Source organism: Theropithecus gelada, chromosome 5, assembly GCF_003255815.1.
Source record: "Theropithecus gelada isolate Dixy chromosome 5, Tgel_1.0, whole genome shotgun sequence".
Classification (NCBI taxonomy): Eukaryota; Metazoa; Chordata; class Mammalia; order Primates; family Cercopithecidae; genus Theropithecus; species Theropithecus gelada.
This window is the reverse complement of record NC_037672.1, coordinates 2,371,643-2,390,165: the sequence shown is the minus strand read 5'-3', so window position 1 is coordinate 2,390,165 and position 18,523 is coordinate 2,371,643. Positions and strand designations below refer to the sequence as shown.

Below are 18,523 nucleotides of genomic sequence, written 5' to 3'. Positions count from 1 at the left end.
AAAAAAAAAAAAAAAAAAAAAAAAAAAAAGAATGGGTAACTCACTTATTGCCAAAGCAGACTGGCCTCAGCTACAAGGCTGTTCCTGCCCCAGATGCAGCCACCCCATCAAGAACTACATTTCTAGCCGGGCACGTTGGCTCAAGCCTGTAATCCCAGCACTTTGGGAGGTCGAGATGGGCGGATCACAAGGTCGGGAGATCGAGACCATCCTGGCTAACACGGTGAAACCCCGTCTCTACTAAAAATACAAAAAATGAGCCGGGCGAGGTGGCGGGCACGTGTAGTCCCAGCTACTCGGGAGGCTGAGGCAGGAGAATGGCGTAAACCCGGGAGGCAGAGCTTGCAGTGAGCTGAGATCCGGCCATTGCACACCAGCCTGGGCGGCAGAGCGAGACTCAGTCTCAAAAAAAAAAAAAAAAAGAACTACATTTCTGTTAGACTCGTTTCTGTGAAATGATGGTTTGCCAAGATGTGTCACATGTTTATGTTGTTTGATCACTTTTGTACTAATACTATTAGGTTGCTGCAAAAGTAATTGCAGTTTTTACATTGTTGAGTCAGTGTAGAGAAAATGCTAACACTCAGAGCCTCACAGAAAATTAAAAAATTTGACCAGCCTGGGCAACATGGCAAAACCCTGTCTCTACTAAAAATGCAAAAGCTAGCTGGGCATGGTGGCTCATGACTCTAATCCCAGATACTTGAGAGGCTGAGGCATGAGAATCGCTTCAGCCCAGGAGATGGAAGCTGCAGTGATCTGAGATCGTGCGACTGCACTTCAGCCTGGGTGACCCAGAAAGACTCTGTCTAAAAATTTAAAAAAAGTGTGAAAATTTAAAAATTTAAATCCCATTTATAGATTTATAAATATGTAATTTTGATATATATGTTGCAGATAGATTTGACAGGTGATCAGTAAAAGACTTTGAAGCATAGAAATGTATCCCATGAGGATAAAATTACAGGAGGGAAGTGGAGTGGCAATGTGAATTCGAGATGGCAGAGGTGCCCGTGCCATCTCTGCACTATTTATCAAGGAGGGGCAGTCAGACTGGGGGGCGATTTGTCATCCAGGAGTGATGGGCCAATTTTTTGGCTGAATGTCAATGATTATAATATGACAATCTGAGCCTCTACAATTTTGTAAACTTTAGCTGAATTAGCTGTTAGCTTGGTTTTTCCTGATTCTGGTAAGAGGAGAGAGCTTTAAATTTGAGGTCCTGGCATAGGGTGACGGCTCCTGGCCTTGGAGGGCGGAGAATCCTCGCAGTGCCCACCTGCTCCCAGGTCTGGACAGAAGCTGGGGTTCTGAGATTTCCTTTTCTTGGTAGAGGAGGAAACTGTAAGTCCCTCCCGTTGATTTCTTTGATTGTTGAGGGCTCTGTCTCTCCCTGGAGCGGTCCCCCCTGTGCCCACACCCGCTTGCTCTCTGGCACAGGTTCTGCTGCCAGCATTGTGCACACTGGGGGGCTTGGCCACTCTCAGATGCTGTCTGTCCATGTGACCAGCCCCGCTCTACCCCCTGCTGTGATGAGCCAGCCAGGCCTTGCTGGGTGGCCCAGGCAGGTAGGCCCCTAGAGTTTCTGGACACCTTCCCAGTGGCTCACCAGGATGCCTGGAGCCCAGAGACATCCAGATACAGATCTGCCCCATAGAGGAAGAGCCCTCTGCTCAGAGCCTCTGGCACCAGCTCCCACCCTTGTGGGAGTCTAAGGTGGTTTGGGAAGGGGCAGGTGGACCAGAGTCTAAGGTGGTTTGGGAAGGGGCAGGTGGACCTTGATTCCGATTTGGCTTCAGTTTGCCTCTTCTTTCTCTGGGAATAATCAAGATCTGTGGCAAGCCGTGGGAGAATGAAAGGCTGGGTGTAGGGTCTGAAACAAAAACAAGTGGTCGTTTTGGCTGGCTTCAGAATTCTTGGTTGGGTGGGTGGATGGAGCAGGGGTGGATCAATACCCAGTTTCAATCCAGGAAAGCAGTGCAGAGGAAGTGACAGGGTGCTGCCTCACCGTCCATAGGAGGACCAGCCCCAGCCGGGAGTTGGGCAGGCTTCCCTAAGAAAGAAGGAGAAAGCATCAAAGTGCAGTGGAGAAGTTCCAAAAAGTGTCTCATAGGAGTCCCAGGGAGAGAGTGGAGAGGAAAGAATGATGGAAAAGTCATATTTGAAGAAATGGTAGCTGAGTTTCTCAGTATTGAAGAAAAACATGAGTTCTGAGATAAAATGAATTCCAAGTAGGATAAAGAAATGTGCAGTCATGGGCCACATGACGGGCCACATATACAACGGTAGTCCCATAAGTTATGATAACCATATTTTTTTCTGAGATATGGTCTCGCTCTGTCACCCAGGTTGGAGTGTGGTAGTATGATCTTGGTTCGCTGCAACCTCCGCCTCCCAGATTCAAGCGATTCTCATGCCTCAGCCTCTCCGGCAGCTGGGACTACAGGCATGCACTACCATACCTGGTTAATTTTTGCATTTTTGTAGAGATGGGGTTTCACTATGTTGGCCGCGCTGGTCTCAAACTCCTGACCTCAAGTGATCCAGCCCCCTCAGCCTCCCAAAGTGCTGGGATTACAGGTGTGAGCTACCGCGCCTAGGCTGTTATGATAGCTGTATTTGACTGTACCTGTTCTGTTTAGGTACACAAATACTTCCCACTGTGTTACAATTGCCTACATTATACTGTTCAGCACAGTAACGTGCTGTACAGGTTTGTGGCCCAGGAGCAACAGGCTGTACCATGTAACCTAGGTCTGTCGGAGGCAGGGCCATTTAGGCTCGTGGAAGTCCATTCTCTGGTGTTTGCACAACAACGAAGTCAACTGACGACACCATTCTCAGAACATATTCACATCGTTCAGAACCACCTGGGAGTGAATCCACACTGAGATGTATTGTGGTAAAGCTGCAGAATGTCAAGGATGAAGAGAAAATCTTTAGAATTAGCCGAAAAGACAGAGTAACTACAGAGAAATGGAAGAAGCCCGGCAGGTTTCTTCTCAGCAACCCCAAGTGCCACAAGATAGACAATGAGCCCACAGTGCAGTGGGAAGGCAACTGGAAGCCCTGGATTTTATACCCAAACGAACTGCTAAGTGAAGGAGTGGAAGGCAAGATCAAGACATTTTTCAGGCAAACATTTTTAACCATTTACAGATGCTCATTGTAAGGTTTACCATTATAAGATGCATGTCAGCAAGAAAACGGAACTCGGAGGAAAGATAAAAGAAGCAGCCACGAGGGTGGAAACTGATAAAATGTCAGCGAGTTTAGCTCATAATTGTTTAAGAAATTTGTATGTGTCCTAAAATAGAGATAAAAGTAAAGCCCTAGACCAGTGCTGTCCAATAGAAACACGACGTGAGCTTTGAGTGCAAGCCACACATATAACTTTTAATTTTTTTTTTTTTAGACAGGGTCTCACTCTGTTGCCTGGGCTGGAGTACAGTGGTGCAGTCTTGGCTCACTGCAGCCTCAACCTCCTGGGCTCAAGGAATCCTTCCGTCTCAGCCTCCCAAGTAGCTGGGACCATAGGGTCATGTCACCATACACAGTGATATGGGTTGACTTTGTGTCCCCACCCACATTTCATCTTGAATTATAATCCCATGATCCCCACGTGTCATGGGAGGGACTTGATGGGACGTAATTGAATCAAGGGGGCAGTTCCCCCCATGCTCGTCTCATGATAGTGAGTGAATTCTCCGGAGATCTGATGGTTTTATAAGCATCTGGCATTTCCCCTGCTGGCCTCTCTCTCCTGCTGCCTCTCTCCTGCTGCCCTGTGAAGAGGTACCTTCTGCATGGGTGTAAGTTCCCTGAGGCCTCCCCAGCCATGCAGAACTGTGAGTCAATTAAACCCCCTTCCTTTGCAGATTACCCAGTCTTGGATATTTCTTCATAACAGTGTGAGAATGGACTAATACACCTGGCTAATTTAAAAACTTTTTTTTTTTTTTTTTTTTAGAGATAGGGTCTCACTGTGTTGCCCAGGCTGGTCTCAAACTCCTGGGCTCAAATGATCCTCCCACCTCAGCCACCCAAAGTGCTGGGATTATAGGTCTGAGCCACTGTGCCTGGCCAATTTAAAATTTTCTAGTAGCCACATTAAAAAAAGTAAAAGAAACAGGTGAAATTAATTTTAATAATATTTTGTTTGACCAGAATATTGTTTTAACATGTAATCAATGTGAAAACTATGAGATCTTGCACATTCATGGTGAACTCTGAAATCTGGGGCTCCATCGCTCCACGTGGTAGGGTTGGAAGGGAGGGTAGAGGCTGTCAGTGGGGTGCCCTTTGTGTATGGGGCGGTGCTTTCTCAGCCTGTGATAAGAGGTGGGGGTGGCACAGTCCTGTGCCCAGCCCCAGGGCAGGTACCACGTCATTTCCCCTCCTCCTGGTCCACAGAGGAGTTGAGGGGTTAGTGTGTGGGGTGAGCTACCTCCTCACACAGTCCTTTAGCACAAGCAAATCCAGTGAGCTCAGCCACTGCTCATTCTTGTCCGTGGGCACGAGCCGGCACCTGGCTGGGTGTGGATTCATTCAGTTCGGCCACCAAGTTGTGACTTTATCTGGGGGTCACGGTGTGAGCCACTGCTGTCCAGCAGGGGGAAGAACCCGGCAGAACCCTTGGGGAGGTGCTGGGGCCTCCCTCAATGCTGACCCGGGTGATTGACCCTGGGTGATTTGGGCCTTGTTAGAACTTAACCCCGTATTGATGCACAGTTGCTTACAATGAGTAGGAATGACTTAATTATAACATTTTCCTGTAAAAAGAGGGCTTGAGGATAAGAAGAGAAAACCACCTTCCCCGAGGCTGCAGGAGAGTAGCTTTCTTGAAAAAGCCATGGTGGCTCCACCGTTTGCTACAGCAGCAGGGAGGGAAGGGGATGTGAGCCCAGGGGCCAGTGCCTGGGGAAGGCCATAGCACTTTCAGAGCTTTGTACTGGAGGTCTGAACTGCTATTCATGTCATCCAAATTTACACTTTCATAAGCAGTAGAGAAAGACAAGGACTTAGGAGGATTCTGTCTGGAACCTCAGGTTCTTCTGCAGGAGGACTGGGCTCCGTCCTTATCCACTGGCACCAGGTGCCAACAGGGGACATGGTCATCACATGCTGCTGAGCCGCAAACCCACCAAGGAGGAGCCGAATGTGGCATGTGGGGCTGGGTACAAAGATACTTCCTAAGAATTTTCTAGAAAGAGCATCAAGTTTCTGCCCAAAGGTGGGGAGATGAGGCAGGAGCCACAGCGTCTGATGTTGGGGTTTAAGTTCAATTTAAAAGTTTAGGTTTCTTTCGTAGATATTTGGGCATTTTTCTATATGAGCACACAAATACTTGCTTAAAAACCAATTTCTTTCCTCCTCGTCCTCCTCCTTTCTTCTTTCTTTTTTCTTCTTTCTTCTTTTTTTTTTTTTTTGAAACAGGATCTCACTGTGTCACCCAGGCTGGAGTGCAGTGGCGCAGTCTTAGCTCACTACAGCCTCAACCTGCCCAGGCTCAACGATCCTCCCACCTCAGCCTCCCAAGTGGCTGAGACTACAGGTGTGCACTATCACATCCAGCTAATTTTTGTATTTTTTGTAGAGATGAGGCCTCACTGTGTTGTACAGGCTGGTCTCGAACTCCTGGACTCAAACAGTCCTCCTGCCTTGGCCTCCCAAAATGCTGGGATTACAGCCACCACGCCTGGCCCAAAATGGGTTTCTGACTGACATCTGTCCTTGTACTAACAGCCTTCAGCTTCTAACAACACTAGTTGAAGACACATTATTATTTTTGAGAGAGGTTTCTGCATGGGTTCTGGTTCTTTCTGTTTACTCGCATTCCGGCTGCCCCTGAGCTTTTTCCAGATTGGAAGGGCTTACCTACGGACATGGTGGGCTGTATGTGACCATGCACATACCATGATTTTAGAGTAAAAACATTACCTTTTGCTGTTCAGAGTGAGGAGCTCTTGGAGACCCATGGGGAGGATGAAACCCATCTTGGTGGATCAGGCAGTCAGGGCCAAGGTCAGGATTGGCTGGGGTGGGGCAGCAAAAGCAGAGCCGAGAGAGGGCACAAAGGGAGGCAGGGTTTTGGGCATGACAGGGAGGGCCTGGACAGGAATCTCTATGTATTCCGCTACTTTTTGGGTTTTGAAGGTGGAGAGATGTGGCACATACTCTGTGCTGCCGTTTTATCGTGTACTAAAACTGTGTTGTGTGCTGCTCACGTCATCTCTAGCTTTTAGAATGAGGTGAACACATCAGGGCATTTGAGGGGCTCCTTGGGGAACGGAGATTCTGCCAGGGCATACGAGTGCATGTTTGCCACTGCATAGGTTTCAGAGCCCCTGCTTGAAGGTCTGAGGCAACTAAGAATGGATCGATGTGTTCTCAGGTTCACACAGGCGGAAGACCAAGATGTTGACAGTGTTTCAGCTCCAGGAAACATTGTTTTTCTTTTACATTTGTCAGAATTTCCATACTTAAAATTATTTTTTTGATACAGGGTCTCACACTGTTGCCCAGGCTGGAGTGCAGTGGCAGTGGTGTGATCATGGCAGTGCTGCCTGAACCTCTGGGGTTCAAGCAATCTTCACACCTCAGCCTCCCAAGTAGCTGGGACCACAGGTGTATGCCACCACAATCAGCTAATTTTAAAATTTTTTGTAGAGATGGGGGTCTCACTATGTTGCCTAGGCTGGTCTTGAACTCCTGCGCTCAAGCAATCCTCCCACCTCAGCCTCCCAAGGTGCTGGGATTACAGGCATAAGCCACAGCACCCAGCTCATACTTTTTATAATAAAAAATTATTTAAAAGTCATTTTGTATTTCACAGGCTCTTTCAGACATGGTCACTCTCTAAGAAGGTCTGAGCATAGCTGAAGTGGATCACCTCATTCGCTTTTGGGTGACTGGTGAATGCTGTCTGTCTGCCACTCCATTCTTGAGCCTTCTGTCCCTGTGGTGGCGGTGGCTGTGGGGGGAGGAGCTGGCTCGGGCACAGGGTAGCGGTACCCCGAGTGTCTGCCCAGAGACATGGTGGTCTTCTGGTGGCATGCTGTGGTTTTGCCCTCCCTAGTTGCACAAAGCCAGCTGGCCAGAGAGGCTGGGGGTGCTAGGAGGGCCCCTGGGTAGGGCCTGGGTCTAGGCTGTGGTGAGTCAGCCATGGGGAGAGGCCTTGGGGAGGCTGGGTCTTAGGGGTGTGCAGCATCCTTGGTCCAGGTAGGCAGTTGGCTCTGCCAGCATGAGCCCCAACCCTCAGAGTTTAACTGACACAATCACCGAAGCCCTGGAGCGCCTGCCCCTGTCTCTGCGGAGGAGTGACAGCCGGCGCCCACCTGTGCCCAGCCGCAGGCCCTCCCTCTTCAGGTCCCTTCCCAGAATGCAGGCCCTGGTCAGCACCCCAGCACCCCTGCCTGCCCGCACCTCTGTGTACCCCTCCCACATCACGGGGTGATGGGGCATGGTGCCCTACTGGAGGGGCTGGGAGGCCTCGATGATGGTGACGTTCAGGCAGAGCCCTGAATGGGGAGTGAGTCAGGTGTTGGGTGAATCGCAAGGACTGGAACCTGCTGGGCATGCTGAGGACTAGAAGGAGGATGGCGGGAGCGGTGGCAGCAGGCGGCGGCGATGGAAGGGCTGGGGAGGCAGCGCAGGGCTGTGAAGACACACCCCTGTGTCCCCGTGAGGGTGGTGGGGTCATTTCTACCCCCTCACAAGTCCTCCTCAGAACCAGACTCAGCCTCGCCACCATCCTTCTAGGATAGAAACCTCTGGTTCTCTGGAAGGTCCTTTGGGTCCTGTTGGTCATGGGAATAGGTGACAGCCAACAAAACATTTGCCCCCCTCCCCGCTCCGCATTTCTGACAGATGTCCACAGGGGCCATGTGCACCAGAACCGGCCACACACTGCGTCTCCCTCCAGGCTTCCACTGGGCTGACCCGAGGCGTGCGTGGCCCTGCACCCCTGCCAGCCCCCGGCTCTATCACCATCGTCATAGTTGGGGTCTGCTGCCTCTAGGCTGTTCCTGTGTGACTCTCCAGCCCTGGATCCTGGGGACACATGGCCATCAGCTCACCGCCCTGCAGCCCAACCTTTATCCTGTTGCTGCCCAGGCGGGCATCTCACACCGGGTTGGGGGCGGGCTGCCAGCTGTTTGCTGGGTTAGGACTGAACCTGCAGCGTGGCCTTCCCAGGCCGGCCTCAGTGGCCAGACCGTGCCTTTTCCAGTTTGGCTTTGGCCCTTAAAGACACTGAAAAATTTTAATTATTTGCCTGCTATTGTTGAAGGGCGTCTTTCTATTCTTTTGTTTTCTGGTTTTTGTTTGTTTGTTTGCTTATCTGTTTTATGCCCTGCCATGAGCCCCAGTGCCTGAGTTACTTTTCTGCAGATCCTTTCCTGGGTTTTTCTGAGCGAATACCTGTTTGGCTTTTCTTGCCATATGTCAAGCCTCTGGAACATCGTCATTTTTCCTCTCATAATGCATAAAAATAAAGTACAGGCTCTCACTGGACTATTTTACAAATAATTTTTATCCTCTGGTAAAATGACACATTGGTGAGAGCAGGTGTTCCTTTAGGACAGCTATTTTTAAAGAATGATGGAATCGTCCTAATCATCTGTTAGTAGCGGGCACCATTATAAGTCAAATGCTTCTAAGTTTTATTTGCATTATTTGATTATTTCAGCAATAACCACAGTACAAAAGAAGAATGTGCCAGGGAGCACAATGTGGGCAACCACATGAATCAGCCCCGCCGGGTGCTGGCTGTGTCTGTGTGTCTAGGTGGCCTTGCCCTCTCCTGCGGTCACCCCATCCCCTGTGTGCTTCCTTACCCACTCAGCCCCCACGTGAGCTCCGCATCTTCTCTCCAGCACCAAGTCGCCCACCTGCCACTTCTCCTAAGGAGCGGGGCCCGAAACCTAACAACTGGTCAAGATGAAGAGCCAGACGCAGGCTGCGACCCACATGCTGTGTCCACCTTCGCCCCAGGCCCGGTTCTCTTCCCTGGGGGTCGCCGTGGTGGACAGTGGGCACCGTGTCTTCTCAGTGGAAGCACCTGGAACGCCGCATTACACAGGAAGATCCGAGACACACCTGACCCACATGGACATGGCAGGGTTGGGTGCCCATCCCTCCTGAGGGCAGTCACAGAGGCGTCCAGTGTCACAGTGTGGGTGGGAGGGGTGGCCGGTGAGGGATGCGGTGTGCAATCCAGCACCCCAGACTGGCCCACTGCAGCTGGTTCCATGGCCATGCCACTGTCCAGGGAGCCGACAGGTGGAGGTGGCAGCAGGTATGGGAGACACCCCTCCCCTGGTACAGTGATGCCCAGGCGGGTGGGTGCTCCCTCTGGCCCCTTCTTTGCATCTCACTGTCAGGCTCTGGGCCCTGGGCCAGCAGGATTGGGTCCAGGGCCACCTCTGTCCTGCCTGTGTCCCACCTGCACGGGTGGAAGATTTGTCGAAAGAGATCGCCCAGAATGTGGGGTGATGGGAATCCCTACCCCCAAGTGTGAGCTGGGGTGTGGGCCCAGGGAACCCCATCCATGGACTGGGCAGCCCGGCCAGCTCTGCCAGCTCTGCCAGCTCCGGGTGTGTCCAGGGGGCTCAGGCTGAGCAATGGTCAGGGCCGGTCTATAGGATACATGCACTGACGTGGGGTCGATGCACTCAGTGCCTCCCGATGACACAGGACCAGGCAAATCCCCTTCTCTCCGCTGTGGGACATCAGGTAATCGTAGTGCCGTGGGAGAGGGGTGTCTTCATTCCACGTGGCTGCTGTGACCAAGTCACACACTGTGGGGCGCTTAGAACAACAAAAATCGGCCGGGCGCAGTGGCTCACGCCTGTAATCCCAGCACTTCGAGAGGCTAAGGTGGGCGGATCACGAGATCAGGAGATCGAGACCATCCTGGCCAACATGGTGAAACCCCGTCTCTACTAAGAATACAAAAATTAGTTGAGCTTGGTGGTGCACTCCTGTAATCCCAGCTACTCGGGAGGCTGAGGCAGAATTGCTTGAACCTGGGAGGCAGAGGTTGCAGGGAGCTGAGATCATGCCACTGTACTCCAGCCTGGTGACAGAGCGAGACTCCGTCTCAAAAAAAAAAAAAAAAAAAAATCCCTTCTTTCAAAGTTCTGGAGACCCGAAGTCTGAGGTCATGGTGTGGGCAGCACTGGTTTCTTTTGGGGGCTCTGAGGGAGGGTCGTTCCTTGTCTTCTCCAGCTCCCGGTGTTGCCGGCTATCCTTGGGGTTTCTCACAGGCCCGTCACTCCGATCTCTGCCCCATCTTCACATGGCATTCTCCTCTGTGTGCCTTTCACCTTCTCTAAGGCCACCTGTCACTGGGTTTAGGGCCCACCCAGAGAGTCCAGGATGGTCTCTTCCCTTGGCTCAAGTGATTCTTGCCTTTCTTTCATCTGCAACAACCGTTTTTCCAAATATAGTCATATTCACACATTCCAGACGTGCTTCAAGGGGACCACCATTTGACCCACTGTGGGTGGGTAGGAACTGTGTCTGGGGTCCCAGAACAGGCCCTGGGGGCACCTTTTCCTTATTCCAGGGCCTCTCTTTATGGCAAATTAGGTCCTAATCACAACAAAGGTGCCACGTTGTCCAGTCCACACCTGCCCATGGCTTTGATGGGGTCCTGTGGCTATGGCAGGGGAGACCCTTGTCTCACCAGATGGAACAGCCTGGCCTAGATTGCTCTGATGTGAGAAAGCAGATCTGGTCAGTCCACAGAGTGTGGCGTTCCATACCCTTGAGTCACAGATGTCACTGGAAGGAAGGATGGCAGGGATGCCCCTCTAAGCGCCACCTGCTCACAGCGTATGGTCTCCAGAGAGGATGTGCAGATGGTCAGCCAGCAATGGAGGGTGCCCAGTGTCATTGGCCATTGGGAAAATGAAAGTCAAAACCACAGTGAGTGGCCACTTCACAGCCACCGGGATGGTTAGAATTGAAAAGTCAGATAATAACAAGTGTTGACGAAGATTTAGGGAAATCAGAGCCCTGCCACACCAACTGCTGTTCTATGATTGTTGAATGGTGCAGCCTCTTTGGAAAGAAGCCTGGCAGTTTCTCAGAAAGCTAAACATAGAAGTGTCATATGACCAAGAATTTCACTTCTAGATATATACCCAGAGAGCTGAAAACATATGTCCCCACAAAAACTTGCTTATAGCAGCACTATTCATAGTAGCCAAAAGATGGGAGCAGTGCAAGTGTTCATCGACAGACGCCTGGGTAAACAAAATGTGGTCTGTCCATCCACACAGTGGCACACAGGAAGCACCGATTTATGCTGTAATGTGGACAAACCCTGAAAACACTGCTCCGTGAAAGAAACAGACACAAAATCCCTGTTTCGTATGATTCTATGCACAGGAAATGTCCAGATATGCAAATCCAGAGACAAAGTCGATGAAGGGGTAGGGGGATGACTGCTAACGGGAGTGGTTTCTTTTGGAGGTGATGAAAATGTTCTGAAACTAGATCATGTGGTGGTTGCACAACTCTGGGAATACCCTAAAAACTGCTGAATCGCATACCATAGAGGCAGGGCCTCATGCTGTCCCCCAGGCTGGAGTGCAGTGGATGATCTCAGCTCACTCTAACTTCCACCTCCTGGGCTCAAGTGATCTTCCTGCCTCAGCCTCCTGAGTAGCTGGGACTAATAGGTGTGAACCACCACACCTGGCTAATCTTTTGTGTGTGGATACAGTGGATTATTATTATTATTGTTATAGAGACAAGGTGTTGCTTTGTTGCCCAGGCTGGCCTTGAACTCCTGGCCTCAGGTGATCCTCCCACCTCAGCCTCCCAAAGCACCAAAGTGCCATCGTGCCTGGCCTTTGAATGGCACACTTTGGTAGAATTTTGTGGCATGTGAGTTCTATCTCAATAATAACAGTTTCAGAAAGCAATGCTTGCTCTCTTTTGGGCAGCAGAGCCTGGGCTTGTCTCTGCCGGCTGGAGCCACCTGGACACAGACCTGCCACGACCGGCACGCACCAGGGCAAGATCCAGCTGGCCTCATGTTGGGTCAGAGTCGGGGGCTCCATGATTAGAGGAGCAACCACCCTGGGTGTCTAAGTCCATTAGGTCCTTCAAGGGGAGCTGGTCCAGGACTGAGCATCAGTCCACCTGCCTGGGCCGGTGAGGCCTCCTTGAGTATGGCTTCCAGTGTGCCCAGGAGCGTGGGACACGCATGGCCGCCCAGGCCTGAGCCAACAAAGTAGAGACCAGAGTATCCTGGGCCGGCTGTTGCAGCCCCACTGCAATAGTTCTCTTGGCCCACAACCTCAGACCCCTGTCTGGGTGTTTGAATTGCTCCTCTGATTAAAGGAGCAAGCTCAGTTCTTGTGAGCACTTAGCAAGTCACCTCAAATCCTTTTGGAAGGAGAGGAATAATTCATAAATAAGCAGTTTAAGTTTCCATTTTCCACAAGCAAATTTCCGTGCATCCTAGGAGTTGACCAGACTGCATTCCCCCATCCCCACCACCCTTTTGGAGTTTCCTGAGCTGTGCTCAGCCCCTGCAACAGTGGGACTTGAGCAGGGAGCACCCCGGGGGCACCCTGCTAGCACAGTGGGAATGGAATTGGTTGTCTTCCTAGCAAGTTTGCTATTTAATAGTCAGTTTTAAAAATAAAATGCATTTTAAAGAATCTTTAAACCTATGGAGTTCAGAATGAGATCTCTGGCAGTTTAAATGCCCAGCTGTCAGATACAGGCTTATTCCATTTGGTGACGCAGCACCCTTCCCTCCGGAGCTCTCTCACCACCCATTCTCCTCCTCGGCAGTGGCGGAGGGGCTGTGCAGTTCGTTCGTTTCTTTATGATCCCACTGCAGCTACTGTGGTTAAATTTTCTGCAATCCGTGTTCTTGGCACATCATTTGTATAGGCAGTACTTGACAGAATTTGATTTGAAAATTCATTTTCCCTTGGAAAACGCTTTGCTAGATGTGCAATTATCTCCCAGCTTTGTGTCTGGCTTGGCTTGCGGAACACATGCCACGGGCAAGGCCAGCATTATCACCTGGGGTTTGTGTGGCGCCATGCCCAGCTGTTTCTCCTGTAAGGAGCATGTCTTTACATCATAGGGGATGCCTCATCCTCAGGGGGCCAACCCACCCTCCTCCTAGAGCCAGGGTCCGGCTTCTGGGGAGCATCTCCTTCCATGGGTGGGAGGGGATCTGCTTCCACATCAGAGACTACACTGAGGTGACAAAGGGGCCCTTTGCCGTGCCCCAAGGGGCAGAGGCCTCCGGCTGCATGGAACTGTACCCTCTGCAATTGGAGGGTTTTCTCTGGGCCACTGAGTGCTCCACTGAGCTGAGTGGACAGTGGCTGTGGGGAAGGCTGCCACCTCTTCCACCCATCACCAGCCCCTCCGAGCTGGCTGTGGCTTCTGCTGCGAGTGAGAGCAACTTGGCTGGGAAACAGGTGCTGCCTAGTGAGACAGCAGGTGCAGGGAACTGATTTGTTGGGGTGTCTAAACCAGTCCCCCAGTCTAAAGCTTCCCAGGGCACCGATTTACCAGACCATCTGGGAAACTGCGGAGGCCTGGGCTTGCCTCTGAGGGAGGCCCACGTGCAGCTTTGCATAAGCAGGTTCTTATGAAACATGAGCACTGGTAACAGCTGTAAAAGCATTTTAAACAAAAATTTAGTGAGGTTAAAAATTCCATCTCAGAACGTACACGTGAATGTTTTTGGTGTGTGTAGAGTTCATGCCTATGCTTTTTGAGAGGTGGCCTCTGCTGGGACATCCACATTCAGCCTCAGGGTCCTTCCTTCACTGGCTGTGCTGGGGAGCTGTGCTGGGCCATCGGAGTTCACAGTGAGGCCAGCTGGATCTTGCCCTGGCTTCCTGCAAGCCGGTCACGCGGTCAGCCTTCGCCTTGCCCTTAGGGAGCATGGGCCGTGCTCTGCCACCTGCATCCCTCCTGTAGGTAGAGGGGGGCCCCCAGACCCCCATGTCTGAACCTCAGGACCTGGGAAACAAACAGGCATGCTCGTGTGCTCCCTTTTCCTTCAGAATTTATTCTGCAGGTGGTCCAGTTGGGGCCTTCTGGTATTGGGGTGACTGTCAGAGCTTGATAACCCAAAGTCCAGCTGAGGGTGAGCTGGAGGGCCTGGGAGGCGTCCTCCCGGTGTAGCCCAGCTTCAGGCACAGAGCCAAGGCCCAGCCAGCACTGCCAGCCTGAGTGGGGCGAGCGGTTCCACCCAGGCCTGAGCCGGAGCCTTTGTCCCCAGGCTGGGCCGGGGCTCAGGGCTCCCACCGAAGGCTGGGAGAGTTGGGCGTGGACCTGAAGCAGGGACAGGAGAGACTCTGTGGGCCAGGGAGGCAGCAGGCAGGGCCAGGGGCATTTCTGCAGGTGGGAAGGTGGGCCTGGGTGACCCGCGCGGATCCTGGGGAGGCTGGCGTTGTCGTCACCCTTATTATTACTCTCCGTGCACTGAGAGGCCCCTGCCGCGTGCAGGCAGTTGTGGGGGACACGCCCTTTGTGAGTGCACGTGCGGGCCCAAAGGCAGCGCTCCATGCTGGGAGTGACAGGTGCCGCGCGGCCCCTCCTCCCACCCTTGTCCCATGCTGTTCCGGCTGCTGCTGCCTGTGGCCTCGGCGCACGGCGCTCTCTCGAAGCGTGGCCCACCCGGGGAGACGTGGAGGCCCTGATGCCTGCCACCTGCGCCTCCCGTGCCCGCCCGCTGCCTGCTGCCCGCTGCCTGCTGCCCGCTGCCTGCGGGGCGGCCCAGCTCCACCGCTCGTCCTTCGGCCTGGATCTCCTCGTCCACCGCCCCCACCCCACCCCCGCCGTGCGGGGTCTGACGCCTCGGGAGTGACCCCCGTGCAACGCCCCCGCTGGGCCCCGCCCCGCTGTCCCTCCGCGCCGCCTCCTGGGGGGTCCACGGCCCCCTCGCGGCAGACTTTGCTGTGGCGACGCGGGGGTTGTGTGGTGGAACGCAGCCCCTGCCCTTCCCAGTCACCCGCTGGAGACCGAGGCTGCCTTGAGGGCTTGGCGGCGGGAATGCGGGGCGTTAACCTCATCACCTGCGTCCACCACTGTCACTCCTGCCGGCCAGGACGCGAGGTGCGCAGGGTTTGTCCAGGCTAAGCGGGTTCTCGTCGTCCTTAAGCCCACTTTGCAGATGCTAATCGGGACAGGCGGCAAAGAAGCTGGCGTCCACCGGGGCGTCTGTGCCCAGTGCCGACCCTCTAAATTCCCTTCCCACGTGGCTCCTGTCGCGTCTGGGCTGCAGAGGATTCCTCTAAACAGGCACGGCCGCCGTCTGGGTAAAGTACTTACTGGTGTGAATCGAACATAAAGCTGCCAGCCTTTCCTGGCAGTTTGCTTTGAAGGGCTTGGAGAGGTGGGGGGCTGTGCCATTGGGGCAGGCAGGGCGTTCAGTGGCCTGGCTGGCCCCACAACACGGAGGCCAGGCAGCTTGTGGTTCCAGGTCAGGCTGGAGGCGTGTGTGGGGCTGGCTGTCCACCCACAGGCACCTGCAGGGGGTGGGTGGGGCTGGGGGCTCAGCACCAAGCCCTGGTCTGCAGCCAGGCCGGGTGGACAGAGTTGATGTGCAAGCTGTCCCCGGGGGCACAAATTTGGACGTCCCAGGCAACACCTTCCCAGCCAGCATTGAACACCCTATGCCTCACTGGGCCAGAAGGCCACAGTGAGCCTGGAGCTGTGACCCGAGGCCTGGGGAGGCCTTCCCTTCACAGGGCACAGTGCCTGCCCTGGGGCTGCGGCACCAACATCAGTGGTGGCTTTGTGCTGTTTTCACCCTTTATACCTAGCAGGAGCAAGCAAGGAAACTGAGTCACAGGATAAGTCTTCCACCATGAGGGAGGGTGAGTGGCTTTGAAATGCTGGCCTCATTGCTTATTGGAAGTGAGATCTTGGGTGGATTTGTGAACCTCTCTGAGCCTTGGTTCTTCCCTTTGTAAATTGGAGAACCGCCCCTTATCTCCTCTGGGGTAGTAGGGATTTCAAAGCAGGTTTGATACCAGTCCCAAGAGAAGACTCCTACTTCGTGGAGAATAGCAAAGATTGTCGTAGCCAAATGCCAGGAACTTCTGCCTGTGGGCACCGCATCCCAGGCTACTGTTTAGTCCTCCACGCACTGGTGACCTACACACTCACATACAAGTTATGCAAAGCACGTTGATTACTTACAGATCGGAAGCAAGGGACAGAGCCAGTCCCCAGTGTCGGGAAGGCTGCCCAGGGCAGATGGATTGCTGACTGCACATGCTTCTCTTTGTACCAGGGTTGAAGGGCCCTGGAAGCAGCCACCCCGGTTAGAGACCTCAGGGGCCACGTGACCCCCAGGGCAAAGCTTTGACACCCTGCTTCCAGGGAGAAAGAAGCAAAGCCCAGGCAGTTCCTCCCTAACTCAAGCTGTTATAATCCCTGGGAGGGTCAAGGACAAGGCCCAGGCTGTTCTGGGCAGTCCCTCCCTACCTCTGGATGCCACATCTTCAGCTCGTTCTACCAGCAAGCAAGAAAACTGGGAGTGCTGGGTTGGTCCAAGGCCCCCTGGAGATGTTCCTGCAGGGATATCTCCCACAGGTGACCTGAGCTGGCTGGTGTGTATGCTGCTCTCACAGGTGACCTGAGCTGGGTAGCATATATGCCGCTCTCACAGGTGACCGGTCAACGGTCATATGAGGGATTAAACTGTGTCCAGCCCCCGCCCATCAAGCCTTAGAACTGCCAGGGTCTTCTGAGTCCCGGAGGAAGTAGCCGGCAGTCTCAGCAGTTCCCTAGTCAGGCTGTGCTGGGGACACTCATCATGTAATGGGGTTGAGGGGACCACAGGGATGGTGATGAGTCCAGGGCTTGGTGCCACATGTGGGCCCGAAGGCCACAGGGAGGGCCAGTACCGAGTCCTGAGAGAGAGGAGGGCTGGGTGGGGTCCGCAGGAGGTCAAGGCAGGAAGTGGGCAGGACTGTCCCATCCTCACTCCCTGCCAGGCCTCCTGCTGACCCAGTGTGCCCACTGCACCTTCCTGGCCCCAGAGCAGGGTAGAGAAGGGACAGATGGATGGGGAGGGAGGCAGTAGCAACAATGGTAGCATTGGGGTAGGTGTGGCAGCAGGGCTGTGCCTGGGACCACAGGAGTGTGTGCCTGTCTCGGGCCCCAGATGTGCTGCCGGTGGCTGGTGGTGCTGCCAGGTCAGTGGGGCCTCAGCCTGGCAGCCCCTGGGGTGTCTGCTGTGGATGAGGCCTGCCTTGGGGACATGGGTCACGGCTGCCCAGGGACCCCAGGCCTCAGTGTGGACAGGTAGGGGTTGGGGATCTGCAGGAGGGACGGGGCCCGCGATTGGCGGCAGTGAGTAGTTCTGGCCCCAGGGGTGCAGGGGTGGAGGGTGGAGGGGTGGAGAGGTGGAACGGTGGAGACGTGGAGGGGTGGAGGGGTGGAGGGGTTTCCTCGACAGTTAATTGGTCATGGTGAGGGCTGAGGAACAGCTGCTGTGGGGGTTCACAGCTGTGGGGCTTCATTTGGGTGTCCTGGGCAGAGGTTCTTCCCTGGCTTCTTCGCGGTGCTCTTGGATTCCTGGTGGCGGAGCAAGGAGTCTCAGGCTTTAATGGAAAGCTGGCCCCGGAGAGGCCCAGGGCGGCGCCTCAGACACCTGGTCCTCACCCATGCACGCTCCAGCCTCTGTCCAGCTGAAGTCTGCATATGGCCACTGTCTCCTGGAGATCTGCTGGTATCTAGGAGGCAAATGCACCTGGGTCTCCACGGCTGAGTGTGGGGGCTGTAGGGGTAGGGAGCTGGCTGCCTGGGGTGGTCTGTCTTGGGGACTGGAGCTTACAGCCTAGCTTATGTCCTTGGTTCAGCTGTGTGGGGAGGGAGGCAGTAGGAGCTGGACTGGGCTTCCCTCCCTTGCTGGGGCCCATAGGGCGGGGCTGGTCCTCTCTGGCCTGGTTGTGCTGCCTGTCCTTCCATCTGTCCCGCCACCTGCCTGCTCTCGTCGTCCCTGCCGCAGCTTGGCTAAGACTGTGATGCTGCTGCCCTGGAGTGACCAAGTGTCTCTTTAAGGTCCCCACCTGCAGGATTTATGTCATATTTGGCAAACAAGAGTGTGAAAGGGATCCAGTCCTGGGCCTTTACCCCCTCTTTCCCCACGTAGATGCCAGAGGATCCTAGTGACACCTGGACTGAGATCTGGCTCCTTGTCATTCAGCGATGTGGCCTTGGCCATGAGTTACCTTCAGGAGCGTCAGTCTCCTTGTCTGGGTGGAAGGTGCAGTGTGATGGACTGTGCTTCTGTGCCCTGTGCAGGGCTTGGAGCCCCAGCCCTCCTGGGCCTCAAGGTGGCTGGGCCTGCCCCAGTGGGTGGTGTAGTGCGTGTAAACTCTGAGCCTGGTGGCCAGCCCTCGTAACTGCCCGGAAACACTCCAGGGTCATCACATGTGGGTCAGACGGGCTGAGCTCACACGTGCGCACTGCGTCTCTCACCCTGCACGTGCCTCCAACTCGCGCCTCCCGCCTGTAG

General features: G+C 53.9%; 1 protein-coding gene across 4 annotated transcripts in view; it reads left to right on the top strand.

Annotated features, from left to right (window-relative positions):
- Nucleotides 1-18,523, top strand: part of ZFYVE28 (zinc finger FYVE-type containing 28) — a 153,319-nt gene that overhangs the window by 37,654 nt on the left and 97,142 nt on the right. The window contains exon 1 of one of the 4 annotated variants that reach the window (XM_025386749.1): nt 14,934-15,311. The exons of the other annotated variants lie outside the window; for them this stretch is intronic. The gene's annotated coding sequence lies outside the window, so the exon portion shown is untranslated. Of the gene's footprint in view, nt 1-14,933; nt 15,312-18,523 lie in introns of those variants that run through there. 4 annotated transcript variants of the gene reach the window in all.